The 21,622-nt window shown below is 46.7% G+C and overlaps 1 protein-coding gene across 4 annotated transcripts in view; it reads right to left on the reverse strand.

The window, feature by feature from the left end:
* SPTBN1 (spectrin beta, non-erythrocytic 1) overlaps window positions 1-20,911 on the reverse strand; it is a 117,831-nt gene extending 96,920 nt beyond the window's left edge. The window contains exon 1 of one of the 4 annotated variants that reach the window (XM_053972596.1): window positions 20,856-20,911. The gene's annotated coding sequence lies outside the window, so the exon portion shown is untranslated. Of the gene's footprint in view, window positions 1-19,781; window positions 19,951-20,274; window positions 20,322-20,623; window positions 20,703-20,855 lie in introns of those variants that run through there. The other 3 variants (XM_053972595.1, XM_053972597.1, XM_053972598.1) reach the window with 3 other exon arrangements.
* Window positions 20,912-21,622: the final 711 nt, after the last annotated feature.

The raw sequence follows: 21,622 nt of genomic DNA on the forward strand, positions 1-21,622 counted from the left end.
GGGGTTTTTGCAAGGATTTCAAAACCAACATTGGTTTTAAATGAAGTGGGACCAGTTCTGTAATTCTCTGATCCCTACCAGGAACAGATTTGAGCAGACCCACCCCACCACTTGTTTCAAATGCCATTCACTCTCACTTGGCATTCCAAGCTGGAACAATTATTTGCGGTCAGATGCTCTCCCTGCTCCCAACCAGCTGTGCTTTGATCTCCTCCTCATAGCTCCCATGGATCTGGAAGAAGCCCAGCTCCCCTCCTTACCAAAAATGCAGCGTAACAGTTCCTTGGGGAAAGTGCAGCCCCACTGCAGCTCCCAGACCTCACACATGCCTGGGATGGGACCAGATGTCTCCTGGAGCCCTGACCACCATTCTCTCCGTGGCTTCCACCCACGCGCCAGACTCCAGAAGCCCCAGTGAAAGTGAGGAATGAGATGCAAAAGCACAATGACTGAAAAGATCAGGTCAGCGCTGCATCCCTTTTTGATGGAAATTGGGATAAAACAGGACCTCAGCACACAGATTTGAGCAAGGATCATGGCTGCTCCAGGAATAAAGCAAAAGCATAACCAATCCAATGAGCTACAATTAATATTTTAAATGAAATCAGTCCAGCCCATATTCAAATTAGGTCACCAGTAATTAAAGCATCCTTATTTGAAATGGTAAACCCAGAGAATGCCTGGATCAGAGCATTTCTCTGCTCTGAGAATATATTAATGGGAGTGTTTGGCAATGCATGATGCACTCGTAAGAGGCTTTAATATAAACCTCCGGATTACACTATGCCATCTTTTCAATTACTATACTCTCCATGAAAAGCCAGGCACTGGCAGCAAGAGGTTAAAGCAGATCTTGGAGCACGGCTTTGCCCTTTCTCTTCCAGAGGATCCCATTCTTGGTTCCTATTCCTGCACCACACACAGCTGAACAGAAGCACTGAAGATGGGATTTTAAATAAAACATCTCTATTAGTGATGCCATCAATGCCAATACAACACACAAGGGAAAGCCTCATAACTTCACCGGGCACAGCAAATTCAGCCTGTGTGATTTCTAGAATGATCTGCTTGGTTGACTCCATCTTAACACTCACCACACTCCAACTCAGCCATTTTAATTCCTGAACGGCTGGAGTTTGCTTTCCCTTCACATGGCACTGCACAGCAGGCTCAGCTGTCTGGAGACCAGGGATCTCTCTCTGTAAAGCACATGCAAGTGAAGGATGGAGACCAAAAAAACAAAAAAAAACAAAAAAAACCAAACAAACAAAAAAAAAAACACAAAAAACCAAAACAAACAAACAAAAAAACCTAACAAAAAAAAAAAAAAAAAAAAAAAAAACAAAAAAAAAAAAAAAAACAACTGAGTGAGGCTGAGGGGAGGTGGTGATCAGCAGAGCGAGGTAATGTGACTGAATAAGTAAAAATGCAGAATTTTTAGATTGTTCTTGTTCCAAACAGGCATCTCAGGAAAAGCTCTGTGGTCTGGTTCACTCCAGAGGGTAATGATGAATTCAGGCTGTGTCTGTGCTGCTTTAATAGCAGACCCAGAGAGAAATCTCCCATTCCCAAGCCAGAGGAGTGGGCTGGCATCCACTGGAGCCTGGTGTGCAGACACTCAGAGGCAGGGCAGGAGCAGCAGAGTTGAGCCTTTTCCATCAGAGCCTGGGAACCACGTGGACGCACAAGTCCTGCTTCCTCCAAGCATCCCTGCTGCAGGCCCACCTACCCTGGAGCCCCTCTGGGATCTCTGGACCCTGTAAATGTCCCTATTCTCCAAAACCAGGCATCCCCTGTGCAGAAGGAGGAATAAAACCCAAATCACCAGAACCCAAGCCATACATCCATGCCCACAGCCCCCAGCTCTGCTCCAAAAGGAACTTCCTTCTCTCCAACAGCAGCTCCCAGCACAGCAAGCTCTGTAATCCACAAGGAAACAGGGCACTGCAGCAGCTTTGGAAAAACATCAAAAGAAAAGGTTACCTGCAAATCTCAGAGTTTATTTTTGCCCCACTGCAAATGCTGTTCCTTGCATTCCCCCAGCACTTAAAACTCACAAAGACTGGCACAATGGAACAGAAAGGAAACCAAGTCCTTTTCAACATTCCTTTTTGACACTCCACCATCCTAATGTTCCAGGCAAACAGAGCCTTCCCAGAGTAGCAGAGAACACACAGAAAACAAGCTCTGGGCAATAGATCAATCTACAGGATCCACTTCGGTGCTTATCTACCTGTAAGTGCCTGGAGGATGATCCCTTTCCTCAGCTCTTCCACAGGAATTGTTGGAAAGGTGCTGGACCTGTAAAATCCCTCTGGTCAACCATGACAAAAAGATATTTGTGCTGACTACCACATACTTGTTTACCAAATACATGATAAAAACTAGCACCAACATGTTTGCTACCTGAGCTAGAAACATGAAGAGAAAAGTATTCCCCTGACCAGAAATTTTAATTTAATGTACCCAGAACAGCCTGTGGAAGGAAAGACCCAAACAAGCCATATTTGACATAGACAGATTAGACAGATTGTACAGTGTGGTATAAAGGGGATTTGTGCTTACTTGACTTTGCCAAGGCTGAATTACTTATTAATTGCAGATGCAAAAGACTTGTACTGGGTATTTTACAAAGATTTAATGCCTATTAAAACTTCATACCATTCAAAGTTACCATAGGTTCTGTGCAACAGAGGGGTTGTTTGGCATCTCAGTTCTGCTGTACACCCTGGGTATAAGCAGCAAAATTATCAGTGCTATGCTATTACAGAAGCTTTGAGCTACCTGTGAATTTAGGGAAATTAGCTGAAAGATTAATAGAAACCCTGATTTAAAATAAAACCTCTGAATTCCTGAAGGCTGCTGAAAATCTCAAACATTACAAGGAAGGCTGTCACCAGATGACACAAGCAAAAACGACGCACCACAGCCTTGGTCACGATGAGGAGACTAATTTATTTTTTCTGACTCCAATCTTTTATAGTTCTCAAAAGATGTCAGTGGATTGGAGGGTGAACGTGCCACCTCTCCAACGACACTGGACAAACTACCTGTACATCAAATTTCTCCACCTCTATGAAAGAATGCAAAACAATAGGTTGTTTAAAGAAAGTTGTGTGAGAAAGTTCTCTACAAGAATGTAAACTCAGAAGGCTTTAGAAAACTCTTGATAACCAGGGCGACAGAAGGCATCTTCCTCTGTATTCCTCTGCTCCCTTCCGCAGTGGCTGCTGTTGGATTCTTCCAATATAGGATCCTGATGAAGCACAAGTTTAAAGAAATTGTTGCAGGGAATACAGGGAGGTGAAATTCAAAACTGAGGACCATTCGAGCCCGAGTTAATGCCAGGAGCCCACACATATGGCAGAAACAGCAACACTGAACACTGATTTTAACCAGGCCATTTTCCCTAGAGCTTCTTATCCTTCGGGATCAGCATTTCTGGCACTGACTGACATCACCCCAGCCCCATCCAGCATTGGAATTCCACAGTCTGGAGCATGCTGAGACTGGGTGTGTTTGTTGTCCTGAGAGCTGTAGCACAGCAAGGCACCTCTCCAAGCTGGCCAAACCCAGAACAAAGCAGGGCGTGGGTTCCAGGCAGGAGAGGGATCTGGAAAGCAGGATATTACAGAGAGCCTCAGATATTCTGTGCAGAGCAAGGGCTGCCAGCTCCCACCTCCCCTCCGAGATGGACCCAGCCAGGCACCAGGGCTGGCATTTCACAGGACAAAAATGACTCCTTACTCACAGCCTCCTCCTTGGCCAAAGCAGGCATCCATGACCTCATCTCCCGCCGGCACAAGGGGAGGGTCTGGGCTCCTGGGTGGAAGTGTCAGTCAGGAATAACCCAACTACAGACAAATTATCAGCTAAAATAGAACAGCCACTCTCAACTGTCCAACAGGAGAGTCGGTTGTGCAGGGGAATAAATAAACCAGCAAGGGGACAGACTGTGGGCTTGGGGAAATGCATACTCACATTTTCACTTTACCTCTCTGATGTTAAACCTTTCCCTACTGATTTGTGACTCTGAGTGAGCACAAACACCACATTAATTAACCACTTCTCCTGTGGGGTACAAATTTAGCCTCACCACTCTTTTTACAACAAAACTGGCAGAAAATACCAAAAGCAACATTTTACCCACAAAGTAATTACTTCTGTAACTCTATAGGTCTCATTTGGGACAAAACAGCACTGAGATCCCAACCCAGAGCCAATTACTTACCTGCAGCAAAATGCTGGAAGTTTCATTTTCACAGGTGTTGGACACCAACAACTCCCATCAAAATTAATTTGATCTCCAATGCTCCAAGCCTGAGGCAAAACTCTGATCTCCCTCCTGTCATTATCCCAAAGAGTCAGCCTGCAGCAGCTGTGTCTCTAGCAGGGATTTTGGGATTCCTCACCCTGCCCAAGCTTTGGGAAAGCTCATAGGGTCAGAGGAGGGGAAACAGAGTCATCATCTGCTCTGCAAGTCCAGGGAATACTCACAAAAATTTCAACCAAGAAGAAAATCACACCAATCTGTACATTTATTTCAGTGCAAGTGAAACAGGAAAATGGACAGCCCCAAAACATCCTGGGAGGAGTCCCAAGAGCAGCAGGTGGTCACAGGGCTATGCAGGAATTCTCTAGCCTCAGAATGCTGCTATAGGGCTTTGTCTGGCCTTTATTTTTCCTCATTTAGGGCTTTTCCCCCAGATCACAGAGTATGTGAGCCCACATCCTACTCCTAGGAAGGCTCTCCCAGTGTGTGTCCTGGGAATTCTGGTCCCTACCTCAGCCCTCACTGCTTTACTCTGACAAATGAAGACATGGACAAATTTGGCTGCAGGTATCCATGCCAAGATTAGGAGAAAAGAGGTTCTGAATCAGCAAAATTAGGGCCATGTTTGAAGCTCTGCAGGAACTACAGCTTGGACTTGCCTGCTCCTCGGGCAGATTTTCTTTCATCAAGACTAGCACAGCTCCCTCTCCTTCCTCCTACTTGGACCTGCTACTAAATTAATCAAGGATGGTTTATGAGCAAGCTGAGGACAAGGGATCTCCAATTCAGCTCTGCTGAGAACAGGCAGACATAAGTCTGAATAAATTATTTTTCTTTCCCTTCCAGAGCAACGCTCAGCATTCTTCTTGACATAACTTTCCATTTTGCTCACCTTTCCAAAGCTTATCTGGATTTTGTAAATTTAAAATGAGCATTGAAGCCAAGGTCCCTTAAAATATTCCAGATACTTTTATTTTCATAGCCTCCAGAAATTATCTGAGAAAACCCAAGAGCTGGCTGCAGCAACCTGGCACAGGCTGACAGGTTCATGAGTACACTGTGATTTGAAAATGAAAATAACTGAATAAAACAGAAGGAGACAAAAGATGTGGGGATGCCAGACAGAAAGGTGAAGGTGATACCTGGCAGGAAGCATCAGGATCATTGCCACCAGTAGGCAGTGCCATCACAGCCATGGAAATGCACAACCCAGAGCTGATACTGCTCACTCATCTTCATCCATAACTCAAATGTAACAGAGTACAATAAAAATTAACTTATTTGGGAGGTCTGATTATCTGGATAACCTCTGTTATCTCCTGTAAGTGTGCTCTGCTCAGAAAACAATGCCAGCATGCAGAATTTAATCCCTCCAGGATGTTACTGAATTAAAATAATGCACTTAACTGCTCACCCAAGCACCAGTATGGTGTGAGATGTACATCAACATCTCTGTATATAAAGTGGTTAATAGGACTCAGGTAAAGACATTGGGGGACCCTGGTGGCCTGCAGGGCAGCTCCCTGCACAGCACACATGGACATTTCACCACATCAGCATGGCCTTCCAAAGACAAACCCCTCAGTTCTTCCTGGATTGCTAAAGCAAGGGGAACTAAAACTCATTTCTGTGCAGACCTGAGCTAAGACAGCTGCCTTTGGTGTGACAACAGGCACAAGTGCCACACCTGAGGGACCTGATACAAATTGAAGCTCAGGAATCCTGGCTCCACTTACAGCAACAGGTGACCTGGACAAAGGAAAAATCACTGCTTAATTGAGAGACCCTGACCAGCAGCCAAAGGCTGCTGCAAAGTAGGACTCAAACCTGGTGTGTGACCAGCCATGCCATGCCCTCTCCACAGCATGCTTTTTTTTCTGTGTGTTTCATCTGTGACTGAAATTTGTGCCCTTTTGGGTTTCCAAGATTTGGGCTTTGTGACCAGAACAGGATGACTGGGTGCCAGGAGAGGTAGGAGAACACACAGGGACCTTCCCTTTCTTGGAGCACCTCCTAAAGGAGGGAAGAGCTCCAAAGACAGCTGCCGGGGCATGGAGGGGGAGCGTTAGGGCGCTGAAGTGCTGCGATCCCAAAGTGATTCCAGACACAGCGACAACATGGAGATTTACCAAGCTCTTACCTCACTGCCAGACTTCTGGTAGCACATGTCCCCACAGCTAAAATGGCATTCCTGCTGGGGGAAATCCAGGACAAGCCTGTTAGGCTACAGATAATACCGTCAGAAACAAAAAGCATTCTGGTTTTGCCTTGTGGGATCCACCTGCTCCAGGATTCTCTCCCAAAAAGACTCCAGTTGTGATGGATGATCATCAGAGGGGTTTCCAGCTGAACACAACTGGTTGAACCCAACTTAAGCTGATAAATGTTAGTGCTGGTCTCCTCCCTAAAGAAAGGGAGAAAGGATATCCTTTCCCTTGTAACTTCTAAGGCAAAGAGAGCAGTCCTGCCACCACTCATCTGGACCCACAGGATTATATGGTCAAATTATATTTTCCTTCACCCTTATTTTTGGCTAAACAGTGTTTGCTGAAAGCCTTCCTGGGCTTCATTCCATGATAAAAGATGGGCATCGTTTGGTTCCCTCCTTGCCTCATAATATTGCTAAGATGACTATCAAGCCACATGATAAATCAATTTTTCCCCATTAAATCTATAATGGTCATTTCTGTTTGCTTGTCCTTTATTTCACCCTAGAGGAAATTGTCTTTTCCAAAATGTCTTTTGTTGATGTCAAATGGAAGGAAATTATTTTGCTGAAATGGTATTTTATTATTAAATTTTGCATTAGTTAATGCAAGAGCATTGGAAGGGGGAGAAAAAAACCACCTGCCTTTCAATTTGTGCATTCTTGAAGCATGTAGGCTGAGGATATCAGCACTTGGAGCACGCACCCCAACTTGCCAAGCCCTTGATCTTCTCACTGAGTTCAATCCTCAGGATGCTCCCACCCTTGTAAGTGGCCTCCCAAAGGCAATTAGTGGCTTGCTGCAATTTGCAGTGCTCCTGCCACAGGCCATACCCACAGCCCTGGGAGAGAGGCAGGTCTGCCTCACACCCTCTGCCAGCTGCTCCCCAAATCCCTGTCTGGCAGCCATCAGGATCAGAGCCTTGTTCTGATGAAACACTCTCAATGCAGCTTTCTACTTAAATACTGGTTTTCCCTCTTGCTTTGCTTCCACTCTTACTTTCTCCATGTCATTTGGGCTACTCCTCACTTTCTTTGATCCACTTCCTGCTAGTTTCTCTCTCCCACCCACTTGTCCTCTGTGTTCAACAACAACAGCAGATGAGGGGTGAAGAAACAGGGGTGAAGAAGCCTCAGCCCAACTCCCACACAGCTCCAGCCTCGGGACTGAGCCTTTGACTCGTTCAATATTCGACTCCTCAGCTGAGAATAAGGAAAGGATTTCTCTGTTCACAGCTATTTTTAACACTGCAGAGAAGGCTTAATATTTGAGTATCAGAATTGTTATAGCATTTGCAAGAGGAATGGCCTATTTTTAGCAAAGCACTGGCTTTATGGATGCCTCACAATCACAGCACTGTAATAGGGAGAGGCAACCAAAGAGGAGGCTGTGACACAGCTCTGTGCAAAGGCTTGTGCTTCCCATGCCATTTTGAGTTCTGCATGGAAACAGAGCTGGGGAAACTTACCATAGTCTCCAGCAGAAAACACCATACACAAAGCACAAAATTCCTAATTATGAAAGTTTTCCAACATCCAGCTGCTAAACCCAGCCGGGTGTCACAGCTAAAACCAGAGCTGGGAGGTCAGCACACACATACACAAAACATCCTTTCTTCCCCATCCCTCAGCAGCCCTTGAAATTAAAAGGCATTTAAAGAACCTACATCCCAAACTCACAGCTAAAATTAACCATAGGCCTGTATAAAAATTCCCTCAGCTGCATTTCTTCTGGCCTTTGCCGGGTTTCTGTTTGCTGCAACACTCAAATTACAAAGCCTCCTCCCCCTTGTTGACACCACAGGACAGCCCCTGGCCTTCCTTCTAAACCCAGCAACTTGGGAACAAGCCCACGAATTTGGGTAGTTTGGATTCCCCCACCACAAAATGCAACTTTTAAACAACACACTTCCAAACAGAATGCTAATCCCATTCCAATCCATCCCATCCAGCCCCATGGAGGATCCCATGGCTCCCATAACTACCACCTGCCAACATCAGGAACAGATAGAGCAAAATAACTCCATACCAACAGAGCCAGGAAAATTCCTCATTGTCCCTGAGGAGACCTGGGTTCTCTAGCAATAAATCTAGGAAAGTGTGCCAAGTGCCAGTCATCAGCACAGGGGCACACCATTGCCCCAAACATGTCACTTCTGGGAATTGTCTCATCAGTCCCTGTAGAAGAAACCCAAACCCCAGGCAAGGCTGACATGGTCATTCCACTGACAGAGGAGCTGTTAACAGTACTTCACATTATTATTATTATTATTATCATCATCATCATCTGCAGTTAATTTGGAGCCTCCCATCACAACACCCTGATTCCCAAACCACCACCCCAGGGAACAAGAAGTTCTCTATGGCAAGTCACATCCAAGACTTCTCCGAGGAGTAGCAAAGGGTTTTCCAAGTGATTCTTGGGGAACAGATCCCTGAGGTGCAATATTCAAGGACCAAGTATCAGCACAAAACCCACGAGCACCTAGAGGCAGAACACAGCATCCATCCAGCCTCTGATTCCTAACATGCCCTGAGGTCCAACTATTAACCCAACAAGGCCACCACTGACCATGTCCCCAAGTGCCAAATGTACAGAACTTTTTAAATCCCTCCAGGGCAGCTGTGCCAGGGCTGGACAACCCTTTCCATGGAGAAGTTTTCTCTAATATCCAACCTAAACCTCTCTGGGTAAAAATTGAGATGGTTTCCTCTCTGCAGAGAGATGCAGGCAGGAGGTGATGTCAGTCAAAACCAGAATGGGCAAATTTTTAAAAGGAACAAAGATTTATTGCTCCTGATGACAGGCCAAGTGGGAAAATCTTCTTAAATTTTAAGTTAATCAAGGAAGGAAATTATGTACCAAACATAACTGGTCTGCTACTGTACGCTGAGACCAATTCAGAGAAAGAGGAATTGAGTGGTGTTTTTGTCGTGGTTTGACATGGAAGTGAATTTTTTTCAAGAAGTTAGGTCAAACCAATCAGTAGTCAGGTTTGAATACTGGCACCTAGAGTGACCACTAAAAGTATGGACACCCCTCTGAGAACACAGGGGGTTAAAAGCAAGAACTCCCAGGGGAACTCTCTCTTTAGTTCTGGTTGTCAGAAAGTGCAGACCTCACCTGCCCAGCCATGGGCTGGGTGGGGGAGGGGAAGCCATGCAGCCTAGTCCAGGTAAGCCAAGGAGGGTGAAAGTCTGGAACTGAGCCAGCTCCTGTGGACAGAAAAATGGAGAGAAGCAGAAATGCCTTTGTTTCCCCCCCCCCCCCCCCTCAGAGGGAAAGAGACAGAGAGACTGACAGCACCTAGAAATTTGCCGTCAGAAGAGAAAGAAAAGGGGGGGGGGGGGAGATGCCCAGTGTGGGAGGTGAGAGTTCTAAGCAGACATTTCAGCCGTCCAGGGAGTCTGAACTTTTAACCCTATCCTGAAAAATAAAGGCTTTATAAAATATTACTCCTCAATTTATAGTAGAAGAGAGACAATCCAGGACCTGAAATGTTAGAAGAAGAAATTTTTAGGTGGGAGGACATGATGGAGTAGCTTTTGGCTAGATTTTTCTTGCTAGCCATAGACTGAACCAAATTCTCCTGCAATAAAGACTACATTTTAGGGAGATGCAGTAATGAACCAAAGAGACCTGCTTCAGCAACCACCAGCACAGGAATGGCAAGAACTGAAAAAAGCTGAAGAAGGAATAGTAATACCCTCTGTCTTCAGAAAGAAGATGATCTCTGTTCTTAGACCCTCAGCCCCAAGAGAAAATGGGGGGGAACTGTAGTCTGAAAATAAGAGGCTCAACTGTTGTCTCTTTGAGTCTGTAGCAAAGCACCCTTAAAGAAGCCCTATGAGCAGTCTGTCCATGCACGGTGGTGAGAGCACTGTGACATGGAAAGGAGAGTGTCACACTGGCAAATTTTCTCCGGGCGGTTGCCATGTGTGACATGGAAACACAGGAAGTGGTAACTGTGTTTCCTGGGGGGGGGGGGGGGGGGGTCTATGGTGCAAGAGAAACTCCTCTCTCCCTGAATAAACTAAGTATTAATTATCAGAAAGGTAACAACTTGATCAAGAAATCCCAGGTGATGTTTCATGGTAGTTGTTTTAGAAATTTGGTGGGAAGAGGAGTGTTTTAGAGGGTCTTCATCCTAGATTTAGTGTGTGTGTCTTTTATAGTAGTAGTAGTTTAATAAAGTTTTCTTTGTTATTAGTCTTGAGCCTGCTCTGCTCTGTTCCTGATAACATCTCATAGCATTTCTATTGAGAAGGTGTATTTTCATGCGGGCGCTGGCACTGTGCCAGTGTCAAACCATGACAATTTTCTAATTACTACACAGGTAATTTCAGTGCTTTGTGTTTGGGGAAAACAAGATTATCATTTGGAACACTGAGACAAGAGACTTGGTCATTTGCAAGTCACAAAGCAAATTCAAAACCTGCTTTGTTGCTCCAGTAATATTTGCATAATAGTTATTTATATGTATGATGAGTGAAGCACAGTTTCAGGACAGTTAGCCAAGGTGAGTTGCCCAGCTCTTTAATCCTCTAATAACATGCTTGGGATGCAATTTGGGAATTCATTCCCCTCTGATGGAGCAGCTGTGCTGCTGAATAGTGACCATTTCTCAATGCTCATCCCCATCAAATTGCACTGTTTTGATCAATCCACAAAGCAGAGCATTAAGAATGCATACATGGATAATTTTGTGCCTTGTTTTATGTATCTGCATGTCCTCCTAGCTCTCCTTTAGATATGATGGCCAAGCTACTAAATACCAGCAAGAGCCGCATTTATCCCAAAATACACATAAAATTGTAGTGCTAAGTCTGCTAAGGACACCAATCTAATCGAGTTGGCTGAAAATTAATTTCAGGCCCAGGGCTCCTCCATGGCTCCCTGGATTCCTGCCACAGCTTATGACAACCAGAAGTTAAAACTGCAAACAGCTGTCCTCCTGTTAGAAGCACCCTGAATAACACGGATGCTCTGCTCAGAAAACCGCCCTAAAGGTGACGCAGGGGTTCATCACCCCATGCCAGGAATCCAAGGAACTTTGGGACTCTCTGAACTCTGCAGCAGCTCTGCTGTGCCACTGCAACCCCAAGTGATTAATGTTATTTTCTGCTGATCAGCAGCAGCTGTAGAAACATCCCTCAGCGCTCCGCCTTGCCCTGGAATGTCCATGTGCTCCTCACCTGTCAGCCCTGCTGCAGCCAACACATCATTTGTCTTCACTGGGCTTCTTCCCCACTCCTTCAGGGGAAGATCCTACAAAGTCTCCAAAGTTCTGGTTTGCCTCAGTGAATATCCAAGCAGGCATCTCCAGATCCTGCTCTGGCCCTGCAGCTGATCTTTGCTGCACTTGCTGCAGCAGCATAATCTCACTCAGGATTTACTACCTGATTAGGATTACTCAGACTAAAACCACAGCTAGATAAGAGCTGTGTGCTCCCTGTCACCTGCCCAAGGAGAGGGATCACCATCCCTGACTCTGACATTTTGGGATCTTGTCACTTTTTTTACAATCTTCACATTTCTAAAATGGTTGTGAAACGTAACTGAGCAATACAAGATTATCTCAGACATAGGTTGGGCTCAATGGTCTCAAAGATCTTTTCCAACCTAGTTAATTCTGTGATTCTGAGATGCTCTTGTGCATGTTTCTCTATGAAGAGGATGTAATGTGATGATGTAAATGGACACATCAGGGATGTATTTGTGTAACTTGGCACAAGTCAGGATTCAGATACTTCATTCTCAAGCTTCACAGAGCAAGAAGAATCACAGTACTGCAATGAAAATGAGCGTGGAAGGTCCCTTTTTTCTTACTAAACAGTGAAGAAGCAGTTTTGAGTCTTATTTCTAAGCTGGCAGGTAGTACAGACCATTACTGCACCATGAGGACTTGACTGGGGAAAACATCTTTACTTCTTTGTGGTATATGTTTAATGCAAAGTCACCTTATTCTTGTTTGTCTAGCATACAATGAGAATAATCTCTAAAAATAACCCACTTCCCCCCTCTTCCAGCTCCTCATGGCAGTTTCGCTTATTATTAGCCATTATTCACATCTCTTACATAAACTGCAATTTCTGGAAATTTTTATGCCTCCTGATACAGAACCTGAAAGTGCGCAAGACTGGAGAAGGCAGAGCTCAGTGAAATTCCATTGGATTGCAGTTTTTTACCTCTCGTTCCCTCTTACCTGGGTTTGATGCCATCACGTCCCTCCTTGGAGCAGCAATAAAGCTCCTTTACACACCGGGGCGCTGGGAAGCTGCAAAGCTGGATCAATGGGGCACCTGGGGTCAGGGAATCCCCCCGGAGGCACAGGGGTGGGGCTGCTGTGCCACATCCTCTTCCCCAGCCAATCTCCGAGCACAAGCACTTCATCCTGAGTGCCACAGCTTTCAGTTCCTGAGGGATTGTGGAGCAGGGGAACAGAGCCTGGCAGCTGTGGCTGAGTGAGTGTCCTCTCCATGGAGAACCCCAGCAGCACAGGGGATATGATCCCGCTCTGCTCCAAGCACAATCCCTGTGGATCTAATTCCCAGGGCCAGGGATGTCAGTCCTGGTCCAGGCTTGTTGAGATTCACACCTCATGGGGCTCGGGAGCTGAAGTGACAGCAGGCTGGCAGTGCACACCAGAAGCTGGGGGATATTTTCCACAAATTACATCTAATCCATTTGCCTTTCCAAGAGCACAGCTCATCCTCAAATCTGCAGGCACCAAAGGTCACAACTTACAGCACTCCAGACTTTTTGTTCTCAATCTTATGATTCCCTGACAATCCCACTTTTCCCTTTCACAGAGCTCCTTGTGTAGGTCCCTGCAGCAGTGCAAACATACTTCCATGGAATGGTTGTTTAGATCCATACTTTCCCTGGGCAGCCTCTCACCAGGGCTAAACAACCACCTGCTGACTCAGGATCTCCCAACCTTGCTCCCAACCCAGCTGCCCCCGCACTTTCCTCACACTATCCCATTTAGCAGCCAACTCATCCTCTTTCTGTAAGAAACTAATCCAGGCACCCCAGGTTTAAAGTTTAACTGGCTTATGCTAACCACTAAAGCTGCATGATCAGATTCTTCCCTTGACGAATTTGACACAGGGCCAAAAATCAAATTTGCTTCTTTTTCCCCTTAAACAAAACCATCTACGGTCTGCAGTGGTAAACCACTGCTCATTTGAATATCCAAACACTGGCTGGATATGCTGTTTGCATCCAGGGGCTGGTGCCAAAAGGCTGTCACCCACAGCCAGCCCAAGCATGTCTAAGGCCACTGAACTTATTCATCTCTGCCTTGGTACTTCCAGACTGTTCAAGGCAAATTTGAAGAGGCTCCTACTGACCTACACTGAGGTAAAACCTATCTCATTTCTCATTCAGGTGATGATGAGGATGATACCAATGGCTTTTCCTGTGCTGGGACTTGTGTGGTTTCATCACAGCTTTTTCACTCTTACCTGCAGCCAAAGACTTAAGAGGGACATGACTGCTCTCAAAATGTAAATGGAATATATTACCAGAAAAAGCCGCCTGAAACCTCAGTCAGTAATCCATTTTTAGGAAAGAATTTGTGCGAAAATGAGGTAAGTGATAACTTTGCAAATCTCCTGTTATCCACAGTGCTATTTTAGGGGGAGTGTGACTGCATTGGGCTTGTCGCAGAGTGCTGCTTCCAATCTCCTGGCCGGTCCCCAGCACATTCCAGTATTTAACGCACAAGGCTCATTGGGATGCAGTCCCACTTATCGCCCAGACACATTGACTAAGACTTTCCCACATAAACTGACCCACCCTTTAGTAGCAAGAGGTTACTCAGTACAATCAGCCTTCAAATGAGGAAAAAAAATCAGGAAAAGCTTCTCTGATGCCAAAAACACCAACAGAATAAAACACAACAGGCTCCAGTGTTTGTTTTATGAAAACTGCAAGGCAGATTTTTCGACTTACAATAATCAGAGTAGCCCCACCAAAGTCAGCCAGATTTCTTTCAGGCTCAGGACCTAGCATCCCTCCTAAAAGCATCCAAAATTGTTATAAGAATATATTACTCTAAGAAAATGTTAAAAATAAAAAGGTAGCAATTAATTCATTCATCTTTTACTATGCTGAGATGGTAGAGAGTTATTCATGGCATTATGCTCCAAAAAAGGTCACAGTGTTTTACATTACAAAAAAAGAAGCAACTGTTAAATTAACCAGGTTATCTTTATCCTATATGGATCCTCCATGACAAAGAATTCCTGTTAACTTACAGAGAATTCTCCTGACTTCTTCACTGCATGATCCAGGCTCTAGCAAAGGGTGATCTATCTACTGGATGATCCTCCTGTATCAAACACCCAGAATTCTGTAAGGCAGATCTAGGACCAAAGCCCCTTTCCAAAAATTAACTCCAAGCTGCATTCCAGTGTTGCTATAAATGTGTGTGCCACTGGCATCCCAGAGCCATGAGCCATCCACCCCATCTGCAAGGACTGGTGTAGATGACCCTGAAACATTTTCATTACATATTTGTTCACTAACAAAGTCAGTGAAAGCCCTTGGCAGGAAAAAAAATCTCACCATTGGTTTAGCTACTGACAAAAGCCAAGACCTGGAATGCCAAAACCCAAAATCTGTGAGTGTTCAAATAAACGCAATCTACGTTAAATTAGTTTACATACAGCAGGCCCTTCCAAGACAAAAAAACAGAGGAGCTACTTGCTATAATTAGCTGGAGCATTTGTGGTGTCTAGGCACTAAGCAAAATTGATTTAATAAGTGGGAAAAATCAGCTTTTGGTCCTGATGGACAACCCCAGAATGATCAGCTCCACTGTACCCCAGGCTCTGCCCACGCTGTCAGAGCTCACCATGCACAGTTTCCTTGCCCTTCCAAACACAAGTCTCCCTTTTATCATGTAAGAACCAAAATCAGATACCCATGTCATTCTATAATATATCAATCCATAGAGCAATAGGATTAATTCAGAACAAAAGGCAGGAACTTACAAAACCAAAGGCTGCGGATCTGGATTACTGCTGGATGGCAGGAAATCCCCACAACTCCTTGTAGAAGACCTTAACCACGTTCTTGGGACACTACTGGGGCTGAATCCCACAGCAAAAACTAAAGACTTCCCAATGATGCCTGTAAGTCTGGCTTGGGAAAAATGTCTGCCCGGGATAAGTGGGTAATCAGTATAACCTTAAAATGTCAAGGCCAGGCTTGGAGAGGAACCTCTGCGTCACTTCAGAGCACCTCCCACCCAGGCCTGGCCACTGACGCCTCCAAGGAAGGGGGAAAATGGAAAATCCAATTCCACAATTTTGGAGTGGGGCATGATCCTCCTTGATATCTACAGGCACCACTGCAGCCCTGGCCGGGAGATTTTAACACAGGCATGACCTCAGTGTGATGCTGCTTTACAAAACCTCAAGGCAAGCTGAAAAAACAAAAGCCAGAACTAAAGGTGTCTGAGTCCCCACAGACTGTGGGCAGGAAGGATCACAACAGCCACTCCAGCACTTCCTATAAGGAGACTGAACACATGAAGCATAAATGCTTTATTCATTAAGTTGGCTACTTTGAATCCATTAACCCCATGCCAGTTGCTCATGTGAGTAGTAGGGCATGGCTGGGTGGCTCCAGGTCTGCATCTCTTCCTCTCCAGTCACATCCTAAATCTGGGTCTGCAACTACATCTCTTCCCAGACCCCACATTTCATGCAGAGTAGCAGCTGCCCATTCCAGGGATCATTGTATTGAGACATGATTAACGAAACGAAACCCAGTAGTCACACCAATCAAATGGAGCTGTCAGTCAATCCCTATTCTTGTCTTGAAAATAAAATACAAACACTTCGTTTTTCAAGGCAAGCCCACAGCTTCTCTGATGATTTGCATCTCTGTTTCCTATTCTCACAAAGAAGGAGAAACTGTTTCCTCTGATGCACAGCTCAGGACACAAACCTGAACAAAACCTGAGACAAAATCTAGAAACATCATTCCTGAACGTGTTTCACAGATCACAGGCAAATTGCTCAGCAGGTCTGGCTACTTCTCCCAAAAAGGGAACAGCCTATGTCTGGAAAACCAGTAAACAGCAAAACCGCTAAATTTGGAATATTTACCTGTGAACAGTTTGGTGGCAGAGTATTTTTAGCTCTCAGGACAGGGTGTTAATGGCACACCTCTCCTGTTCCAAGGGCACGGGTATGACCAGCGAGGCTATTCCCAGTATCCAACAGGTGTGGGTCAGCATCTGCTGCCACCAGGGCTTCACATGCAGTCCCTCTTCTGTTCAGTCCCCACTGCCCTCTCGACATGAGGGGCTGCTGAACAAATCAAACAAACTCACCATTTCTTTTTAAAGTTGTAACACTCAGCACATTGTGGAATAAAAGTGGCTGCACAATGGCGTAAATGTGTTCCTCTGGTGGCAGTGGTGACACACCAAAGGGGTTTCTGGTAGGCTAAAACACATGCATCTTAAAAACAAATATAAGTTTGTGCAACATAATGGGAGAGTAAATATGTTAAGCAGTCAAATAATATATTAAGAGAATAGCAGAAAAGTGAAAAGACATGACAAAGTAAGATCCTGAAATTACCACCATTCAATGAAAAAAAACCTCACAGAGAAGATGATGAGAAAACATTAACACTGATGAAAAGCAATGGCTCAATATAATCCTCAACCTTAATCTGTCCTTGGGCATAGGGAGATGTACACAATCCTCGAGTACAATCTTTATACATTGGTGCATACCTTTCAATAATCACATACATTTCAGTGCAATCAGAAATAATACTTCCAGACACAGGCCCCCCCAGCCATAAAATCTGTTATGAACTCAACCCTCACCTAACAACACACATCAAAGCTTTTTCCATGCAAAACCGGCCTTTTTTAATGAGGAATGGACAGTAAAAAATGTGTCTTGGATTAACAATGCATGAAAAAAAAAAAATAAAGTTGGACAAAAGAGAAAAAAACCTGCCTGCTTAAATATATATAGAATTGATCTATGTCACTCTGACCAAGCTGTTAAATAAGTTGGGGTCTACTAGCATAAGAAGAATTTTTCTTATGTCTTTCTTTTTTTAAAAAAAAACATGCAATCTCTCTGAAACCCTTTTTTCATTACAGGAAAAGCCTCCAAAGGTCCAGCTGTAACTGCTGCAACGTTGTATTCATGTTCATTAGAAAAACAAATTCACAGCAGATCATTTTAAGAGTAATAATAAAAGGCTGACAAACAAAAACCACATGTGGGTGGGGGGAAAAGAACCCAGCAGTGGGGGAAACAGGCTCCAAACCAGGCTCTGCAGGACACGGATCCCAATGAACAACACTCCCCTCAGTGAGGAGCTGCAGCTCCAACACTTGCTTCTCCACACAAGTGGTATCTGGTCAGAACAATCCAACATGAGGTGATTTCTCAGGTTTAAAGCAAGAGAAGGCAACTGGATTTTCACATTTCACACCTCTAGGCCAGATTCCTGCTGGTTTCACTGGTTTTCACTGGGAAAACTGCCATGAGCCTCGGCAGAGGTAAGGGTCCAACGTGCTGGCAAACTCCCCAGCTCCATCAGCTGGGAACAGGAGCAGTTCACAGCAGGAGCTGATACACCAAGAAAGCCCATGGCTCCTACCATGGAGCACAGGCCTGCTCTCATCAGGAGTTTCCAGGCACCGCAGGAAAGAGCCTGCACTGCTCTCCTGCACAACCTCAGCTGAGTCAGAGAGATCTGAGGGCAGCTAGTGGCTCCTTGCCCTGACAGGTCACCTGTCTGGCCCCTGGGGCTCCAACACTTCCAGAGGTACTCCTAGACCCTAGGGAAAGGGCAATCAGGAAGCCTGTAGCCACAGACACCAGCCTGGGGAGGATTTAGCAGCTGACTCATGGCTGATGGGCAATGATAAACTGTTGTACTGGTTCTTCACTTGTGCCCAGATCAGATGACTAAGGAATTTAGGTGACTATAGAGATTAACAGTCTAAATAACTTTTGCAGTCTGACCCTTAAACATCTGCATAAACAGACTTTCTCCTCTGTGTTGCATGAAAGAGGTCCATGCACTCCTTGCTAATGAAATACAATTATCTTGCAGGCAATCCAACTACAAATATTTCATCCCGTAACTGACCCACATGAAAAATAAATCCGTAGTCAGGTGACGTAATGCAAACAAGCAATCCAGGCCCATCCAATAAAGGGGGTTTAGCTGATTCCATTTTATAGATGATGAAGGAAAAAGAAAACATCTTTCATAAAATGGTTTGTATTCCTCCTCCCCAGGGGCTATTGGAGCAGCACGCAGCAGTACCCTGGTCTCCATATATGCAGCAAGAGGGTTTTGCCCCTCTCTGCCCTACTCCTGGTGTGCAGGCAGGGCTCAGTGACACACAGCAATTCCAAAAGCTGCAGGATCCATGCCACCACAGAGATGAAACAGCATCTCTAACGCTTTTTGCCACATGGCTGCTGCAAGCTCCTATTTATCCCAAATGCTGCATCCTGCTTTAGTGAGTGTTATTTGCTGCACTTAACCTGCATTACAGAAAAACCCAAAGCAAGTTCTGTTCCAGAACCTGACCTCCTGATTCCACATTCATAATTCCCTTCTTATGTTCCTGCATGAAGTAACAAAATATTCCCTATTTCCTTGCCTCTTCAGCACCAGTTGTGACACATGAGCCAGCCCCTCATCCCTCCTCACAGCCCTACAACCACTGCTAAGTCATGGAGGCATCACTACAGCCATTTCTGTTCTCCCCAGAAACATGGAGGGAAAAAATAAAAAAACACTAAAGGATAAGAACAATTCTTTAGAATTTAGAAATCACATCCGCCTTCCCAGTCCTTTATCCTATTCCATTTGCACTCCTGTCTCTCCCTCCAGAGCCTTCTGAGCATATGCAAGTCCTTCCTCCAGCGGAGCTTTCCTGCAACGGCCTGAGGAGTCACAGCCTCCCCTGACATTTCCACACGGCTGCTATCTCTGGGAATAAATTTCTCTCCGTGCCCTGCCTCTCTAACCCCGGCTCCGGGGAGCATTGTTCCCCAAGATGCCTGTCAGCACGATGCCGGGCTGCGGGAATTCCAGCCCTTTTCCCAAACTGTTCAACAATCAGGTTTCATAATGCTGGTATCCTGTCAATAAAGGTCGAAGGATGAGCCAAACGCTCTGGATCTTGACAGTTTGTGTTTATTCCCTCTCCTTGCAATCCTGATCTTGAACATTTAGCATTTATACCTACGGAAAATGCGGAGCACAATGTAGAAACACAGATCACTACTCACCTTTAAACGAGAATGCAATTTCATTCACGATTAAGACATCAACATCAGAAATTTAATGCTCACTCTAGTTCTGTATCATGACTCCAAAAGGAAAAACATCAGCTACTGAATGAAACGTCAGCCTCGGTTGCCATGAACAAGGGTTTTTCAGAGCTGCTGCAGTCTCACAGTCTCTAGCACAAGTCTGCCATATTTTTTTTTTTTTTGTTAAATCAGGCCTGTACCCATCTAACAGCCAGAGCCAGCCCCGAGTCAACCGAACCAAGCGCACGCGTTGTGCCGCTAACTGCGGGCAACACGGCACCCGCGGCGGCGGGCGATGGCCGCGGGCGATGGCCGCGCCCGGACCGCAGCCCCGCACCCGGAGCTCGGCGAGGTCAGCGCGGCGCTCCCGCACACAAAGCCCCGCAGCGGGCCCAGCTGACAGCGCGCCGCGACCCCCGCGCCGCCCCCCGCGCCCCGCCCCGACGAAGAAAAATAAAGGAGGAATTACATCCGTCTAGCAAGGAATACCGCAGGAGCAGCACTCGAGCTGGATTCTCCGCACCGCACCGCGCGGGGCGTGCGGCTGCGCGGCGGAGGCGGCACCACGGGCGGGGAGAGAGGGAAGGGGAGGGAAGGAAAGGGGCGGCGGCCGCCGCTGCCCCGGGGACGGGCCGGGGCCGCCGCAGGGCAGGGCAGGGTAGGGTTGGGTAGGGTAGGGTGGGGCGGGGCGGCTCTGACAGCGCCGAGCCCGCTCCGCGCCGATCGGGGCTGCGGGTGCCGCCCGCGCTGCGCACACGCACCCGGGAAGAGGGGCTGCCCCCCCATCCCCGCTCCCGACTCCCCGCTCCCTGCCCTACCTCGGCGCTGCCCGGGCGGCGGCTCCGCGCTGTGCGGAGGGAGCGGCGGTACCCGCAGCCCCGCGCGGCGCTGCGTGAGCTCCGCGTGCCCCGCCCGGCGCGGAGCGGGCGGCGCAGGGGGCGGGGACGGCGCGGGAGGAGCCCCCGCCCCGCGCCCCTGCCCTGCGGCGGCCCTGCGGCGCGGGGGGCTCGGCACGGCCCTCAGCCCGCACCGTCCGCAGCGCATCCTCACCTGCTCCTGATGATGATGATGCTGCTGCTGCTGCTGCTCGGGCCTGCCCTGTGCCCACGCCAGGTCTTCCCCCTCCGCCGGCCCTCGCTCGCAGCCCTCCGTGGGTGTTATCCAGTCACTCCCGGCTCCCCTTCCCTTCTCTTACATTTATTGGTTATTGGGTTTCTCCAGCCTCCTTGCTCCTCCTCCTGTGACACTCTCTCCTATCGCAAAGGCAATATTGGCTCGCCCCCAGCATCCATTTCCTATAGTGCTGCTCTCCCTCCCGCTGCTCTGACATTCCTAGTGGAAACCCCATCCCGGGTTTGACTTTCTCCACTGCAGTCATCCTCTCCTGCTGCTCCAGTCCTGCCACCTTCCCACGTAAACAGCCTCCCTTTGCCAGTGCAACCCAACCCCTGGAACCCAGGTTCAGCTGCCTTTGTGCCACACTTTCCCTTTTCCTCCTTTCCTGGGCAGAATTTTGCCTGTCTTTCCAAAGAAAACCGCTGTCCCGCAGCCAATGCACCTTTCCTTCTTTCCCCTCTTCCACAGCCAAGGTCAGAGGCAGACACTGCTGCTTCAGGTTTCCTTTGCTAATCCTGGCCTCCCTGCTTGCCTCCCTGTCCTCACCCTCCTCATGCCCATGCTCCTTCCCTCCTGTCCACTCTCCCTCACCTCTCACTTGCAATACAGCTATGGATCAGTGCTATCCATGTCTTTTATCAAAAAATCAACAAACCATTCTTGGATTCATTTGGCTCCTTGGTTATCTCTCCCTTTTCTTC

Source organism: Vidua macroura, chromosome 3 (assembly GCF_024509145.1).
Source record: "Vidua macroura isolate BioBank_ID:100142 chromosome 3, ASM2450914v1, whole genome shotgun sequence".
NCBI classification, from domain to species: Eukaryota; Metazoa; Chordata; class Aves; order Passeriformes; family Viduidae; genus Vidua; species Vidua macroura.